Raw genomic sequence first — 6,843 nt, forward strand, 5'->3', positions numbered from 1 at the left:
CAGTGGCACTGGGCGGAGCAACGTTGCCGGGCAGAGAAGTGCCGCCAGCAAAGCTCCTCTAGCAAAGCTCTTCTCGCGCGAGCACCGTCCTGCGCCGCAGGGAAGAAGCCTAGAGAAGAAGCACTGTATCTCACGCGAGCACCGTCCTGCGCTGCGGGGAAGAAGTACTGTACCAACGGCGCCCTGAGTAGGAGGCTTGAGTACCAAGGAGTTGTCGGCGATTAGTGCAGGAGCAATCTTGGAGACCGCCAAGTTTACAGGATAGTTGAAAGGAGGGATGGCCAATACAACTCCGAGAGGGATCTTGGAACTGAGGTAGTACTTGCTGTGCTTGTTACCAGGGAAGCTATATGAGAGCAAGAGCTTGCCGTCTGCGAAGATCCTGACTCCTTCCTCGACAGTGTATGATACTAAATCACCGGACCTCACCACCTGTAAGCAAGCAGCACAACGTGAAAATCCAAGCGTAGCTGCGTAGATCGTAGCGATGGGGGAAGAAGCACTGTACGCCCCCTTTCTTCAAGCACGGCAAAAGCAATCGCGTGGAGAGGCGGCGTTCGAGGAACGGATAATTAAAAAGGAATTAGGGTATTAGGGTATGGCTCTGATACCATGTCGGAAAAATATCTTTATTAACTGTATTGAAAGAAATAATACAGGTTATAGTCATATATATATATAGGCAATATTTCTTAGACCGGGTCACATAGATCGGGTAACATAATACCGGATCACATAGACCGGGTAACATAATATTAATAATCTATATTAATATTCTAACACTGTTGTTCCTGTTCCCGACAGCCAGTACATTATCATTAATCAAAGAGCAGAAAGCCAACTCGACTCGACACACAATTCCCGTCAGGAGTTGGAAGGAAGAATTGAATCGAAGGGATGGAACGGAATGGAATTTGAACCCTACTCTGTCTTTCTCCCCTATCACTTAGAAGTTAGATCCCCAAACCAAGCTTTAATTTGTCTCCTCCTCTTGTTTTCTTCTCTTTCCTTCCCTCTGCTGCACAATTGAAGGTCCATTAATGCAGTTTGGTGGAGTCCCTGTCCCTGATTGAGCGTACATGGAGAAGTGTTAATGGAAGCTTGTGCGGTTCTTCACGGAGGAAAGAGTGTTGTTAATGGAAGTTTGGTTATTGATGAGCAGGAGCAGAGAGTGGTCCCGATCGTCTGCACAATTGAAACAACTTTTGATGCAACGGAGGACAAGAAGGATCATAAATTCTATATTTTTGTTTTTCCTATTTTTCTCTGGTTATTTGAAGTTTTATCAGGCCAGTCAAATCACCTTTTTCTTGTCCTTTTCTTGCAGTCGTGCATAATATTAGTGACAAATTACCATATTTTTGTCGCCGTGCGGATGATAATTATTTCTTTTATTTTTTTTCTCTTTCTCTAGTTTTATTGAAGCTTAATTTACCATATTTTTTTTTTAATTGCTAAAGCTCGAACAACTTAGACAGCCCACTCGGTCTAACTTATCTAAATATTCTCTTAATGGGCTGGCTCAATTGACTCTTCGAATGAATGGCTCAATTGAGACCGTTCTTTCGAATTGTCAAGGCTCATCCAACTTAGTTCAATTTCCTTATCTAACTAAGAGCAAAATTCAAAAGGATCTTTTTTATCTCATTGATAAATTCCAATTAGCTTCATTGACTATCTAGAGGATTTTTTTTCTCTTAGAATCATGAAAACAGATTTTTTTTATTTATTATTAAAAGGCCCCAGATCTTTTTTTTCCCTTAGAATCAAGAAAACAGATCTTTGTTTTATTTATTATTAAAAGGATGCCCGTTTATGTAAATTATACTTTTGGAAATCACTCTTATTTTCTTTTTCATTAGTATAGTTACTTGAAGATCATAGTTGTTATACATTTATAACAACTATAATTCAGTAATTATTACATAATTATAGGAATTATTATTCTGTAGCTGTTACATAATTATAATAGTTATGATCCAATAACTGATATAATATAATACTGATTAGTATTGTTCAGAAATAAATTATCTATCTTTTAGTACCTTTAATTCGTAGCTATTATAATATGATATGGATTTGTTGATTAACATTGATAGTGTTGATTAGAGATGAAGTATTCATATTACAAAAATTATGAATTGTAGTTTTATAAAATAAATATTATTAGTATTGATTAATATTGACTAGTGTTGAATAGATATGAAATATTTATATTGTATCAATTATGATTTTGTTACCGTTATAATAGTGCCAAAAAATAAAGATAATTTTAAAAATCAAAATATATTGGCACGGGCTAAAATATCTTTTTGATAAAAATAGTTAATTGATTCAATCAAACCGATTGAATTCATCAATTCAATCAAAATAGTTATCCATTGATATTACACTCACAAGAAGCAATAAGAGTAGTAAAAAGTTCGACAACAATTTTATTTTCAAAACAATTCAACTGCTAATTACATATCTTTGGTTTTCTACAATATAATTCTAATTATGCACAAAGCAAATTTAAAAGAAATAAATATTTAGTAAAACCCCTGACAATCAGCCCAAGATCCGTAGAACGAATTGCTCTGCTTCCTCGCTGTCAATTGCAATTATGTCTCTGTGGATAAATTTGAACACTCCATTATTTTTTTTAAATAAATAATCACATTGTAGACCAAGGAAGAAGCATCTTATATTGTATCTTACCTCTAGATCTTCTGGGATTGATTTTGAAGAACCTATCAAATGGACCACAGTATTGAGCTTCATCAATCTCTGCAAAAATAACAGTAAGACAATATAATGGAGATAATTATATTATTAGCAAATTAGCAAGAGCGATTGATCACAAAACAACAACAACAACAAATTCAATAATTACGTACATTGATGCAATGAAACGTCTATCAAACTAAATGATGGGATATAAAATCATAATAGCATACATCTAAAACTCAAATAATGCAAAATCATTTATCAGCTAGTAATAAATAATTATTCTTGGGAAAAGAAATACAGTGAGAATGAAATAGGATCATGCATGCATTCTGTATGTTATTCATGAAAATAAGATATATAAATGTTTTTCTTTTTTCTACATTTAGTCTGTATTAATTGCCTAAGTAATAGGATTTTTTTTTGAAAATAACAAATATGCAAAACTGCAATAATAATTACTTGAGTAAAAGGAATAATTATCTTTTTCCTTTTATCAAACTTTGAATTTTTAACTGACTGCTGATTTCAGTTGTACCTTTTGGAAAAATACGAATATCTCGCACATGAGAAATGTTGGGCCAATCTTCGCCTGTCTCTCTTTTACATCTTCTTTCCAATTGTAGGCAACACCCAGGAATGGACAAAGTTTGCAGCGAACGGAGGTCCTGTAGACACCTTGGAAGCGATCCTAATTGGGGGCACTTGCTGATACATAGCTCACGGAGTGATCTGAGATGTTGTAGCCATCCAGGTAAGGTGGTGAGGTTGGGGATATTGCATATTTCTAGCTCTTCTAGCACACTGGTCGATGGTGCTGCTGTCATCAAGGATTCTAATTCATCACAACAACAAATACTTAATATTGCCTTCATGGATCTGTATGGAATTCCATAAGTAAATTTATGCGAACCACATATCCACAATTGTCGGAGCATGTGTAAGTGTTGCAATCGCCCGCATAAATTCACAATCTTGCCACAAATCTGAATGTTGAACTCATGCAGTGAATTCAGGATTTGTACAAGTATTTCTAGCTGCAGTATATTGCAGTTATTATTTTTAAAGTAGAGATATCGAAGAGCGCTGAGCCGTCCCACTTCTTCTAACGGGAAGGATGTCAAATTGTCACATTTCTTGATGGTCAACGAGTGAACCATTGTTAGGAGCTGCATTTCATCCCAAGGAAGAAATTGAAGTTCATTGCACCTTCGAATATCCAATTTAATCAAGGATGTGAGGTTTCTTAAGCAACCACTTGGAAGAGATGTCATGCCCTTCATATCATACAGTATGAGATGAGAAAGGGAAGTCATTCTTCCAACGCCTGAGAGTAAGCTTTCACTGCAGTCATGTAGCTTAAGAAGTTCAATTTTTGGAAGCCTTGGCATGTTTTTCAATTTTGGACAATTGCAAATCTCCAGTCTCTTCAGTAAAGGGAACAACTCATCGACACCATCAGACTCTGACAATTCCTCTAAATTAGGCATCTGTTCTAAGTTGAGTTCAACCAAATTTGGTAACTGTGACTCCATAAACCATGTTGGAAATTGACGGCTTCCATAATTGGATATCTTCAACTTCTTTAAACTCGTGTTGGGGCAAAGATCATCCAGCATGCTCTTGTCATAAGTCTCTGATTTATTAAAGAATAAGGATAATTCATTAAAATCTTTATTCTTCAGAATTTTTCTTCCACCACAAGAATAATTCCTATAATTTTAGAGAATCTAATCGCCATTTCTCCATGAACCTTCAAATCTTCAAGTTCTGTAATTGAACATGAGCCAGTTTTATTCTCGGCAACAAAGCACGATAAACTTCGAAGACTAGTCAATTGTGACAACCCAGGAGGCATGTGAGTCAATTGACGAGACTCATAACTAAGATACTGAAGGCTTTGCATATTCCTCAATTTTTTTGGTAACTCTTGAAGGTCCCAATTCCCTTGGAGATTGAGATATTGCAAATTTTGAAGAAAAGTTATGGTGCCAGGTAGAACTTTAATTGCATTATAAGATAAGTCAAGGTACCTCAAATGTATCAAATTTTCTACCGATGTTGGAACCTCGGAGATGCCATTATTCCGTAAATCTAACACCCGCAAGAATTTCAATTCTGAAAAAATGAGTTGAAGGTGTCTCCAGGCCTTCTGATATAACATCCAATGTATTATCAGGGTGCGCAAACACAATGACTTCTTGAATACGAACTGAGAAGTGATTGGAAAAATTTCAAAATTGAAGCTCGAATGATATGTTCTCTTTTGAATATCCTTTTTTGCCTCATAATCTTTGCACGTGTAATATTCATCTTCAGATACTAATCGTGCCAGGTCATGCATCAAATCATGCATTGTGCACTCGGTTACATGACGACCATCATCATCGCAGTTCTCGGAAGGTGCAGAGAGAAAGAATGACCTCAATACTAGATCATCAAAGATGCGGTTGCCAACTGTTTCAACATCAAAATTCCCTTCTGAACATACGAAACCATTTGCTGTCCACAACTGAATCAACTCATCCCTTGTCATCACACTGTTCTTTGGGAATAAGGAGCCAAATGCAAAGCACTTCTTCGACCGTGGAGGGAGAGCGTCGTAGCTCAGCTTGAGCACAGCAAAGAATTTCTGGTCCTCATCTCTGAGCTGCCATACTTCACTGTTCAATACTGAGGACCAATAAGTTTCATCTTGAATGCTATGGAGTGTGCTTCCAAGAGATATGGCAGCCAAGGGCACACCACCACATTTCTCAACAATCTTTCCACCGATTCCCATCAAATTCTTATTTGGTTCTTCATCTCCAAAAGCAAATTTCAAAAATAAGGACAAACAATCCTCCCAGGACAACTGCTGTATTTGGTGGGTTTCGACTGAGCCCATGATCGAAGAGACCTTTGGACTACGGGTAGTCACTAAAACTTTACTTCCACTTGCCCCACATGTTAATGCTGCTTTGAGTCTCATCCACTGTGATTGATCTTCATTCCATACATCATCCAACACGAGCAGAAATCTCTTCTCTGATAAGGCTTTTTCTAGTTCCCTACTCACTAACTCTGATTCTGAGATGTTGACCGGTGCACCGGTAGCCAGTTCTAAAACAGACTTCATTATCTTTGTAGGATCAAATTCTGCTCCAACAACTTTCCACATACTAAAATTTTCAAAATAAGCTTTCACCCTCTCGTCGTTGAAAACATGACGAGCAAGTGTAGTCTTCCCAAGGCCACCCATCCCAACGATGGTGATGACCTTCATTGTATCATTGCTGCTTCCTTCATCATCTGTTAACATGTTGACAATCTTCTCCTTCTCTGTTTCTCTCCCTATAACAGCCAAGCTATTGCGCGAGTGGATCTCTCTATAAGCACTTGGTGACATCCGGACAGTGCCTTGCGGCAAATTTTCAAGGATGGACTTTTGCAGCAAAATAAAATTTAGATTCTCCATTACTGCTTTTATCATGCCACCGATCCTGCTCTTAAATACAAGTTGATTATTATTAGAAGAGAAGAAATCGCGCACCGGCCTGGAATATGCTCTTGATCTTTGCTTCCGTAAAGCCTCGGTGTCGTAGTAATCCACAACATCCTCCAGATCGTAGGCCAAGTGTTTGAGCTTCCTCAGCAACTCCTTCACAGCGGCATCCGTCACAGAGCACGCCTCCACATTTTGGATCACCGCATCGATAATTGCTGGCAACTCCTTGAGCTTCTCTATCTTTCTTTCAACACCAACTAATTCTTTGAGTTTCTTGTCGAGTTCGAGGGCCTTAACCAGGAAGCGAGCCGCAGTGAAACCTGCTTGTACAGCCATGCCTGCGAGTTGGAACGATGCACAAGTTGTTTGTTTGCTGTGGATGTGGCTACAACCTTTGGAGGAGAGGGAAAGGCGAAGCAAAAGCAATAATTGAGGGGAAAGGAGAAGCAATAATTTGCTGGTCGACGACCTCTTTCAGTCTTTTTTTTTTTATAGATATTAAATCGATGATTAAAAGGATATGGCCTAACTTCCAGCTCACCGTCAAATCGATGGGTCAAGCACATTATGATCGGTTCATTGCCCCCAAAAAAAATTAATATTTTAAGACCATGGCACGTTGGAACTAGCTCATCAATAGTGATATT

General features: G+C 37.9%; 1 pseudogene; it reads right to left on the reverse strand.

The window, feature by feature from the left end:
- Positions 1–3,519: 3,519 nt before the first annotated feature.
- Positions 3,520–6,596, reverse strand: LOC141816961 (putative disease resistance protein RGA4; annotated as a pseudogene).
- Positions 6,597–6,843: the final 247 nt, after the last annotated feature.

This window comes from Curcuma longa, unplaced genomic scaffold (assembly GCF_044706935.1).
Source record: "Curcuma longa cultivar G26 ecotype Majalengka, Jawa Barat unplaced genomic scaffold, ITB_CL_G26_1.1 contig_18813, whole genome shotgun sequence".
Classification (NCBI taxonomy): Eukaryota; Viridiplantae; Streptophyta; class Magnoliopsida; order Zingiberales; family Zingiberaceae; genus Curcuma; species Curcuma longa.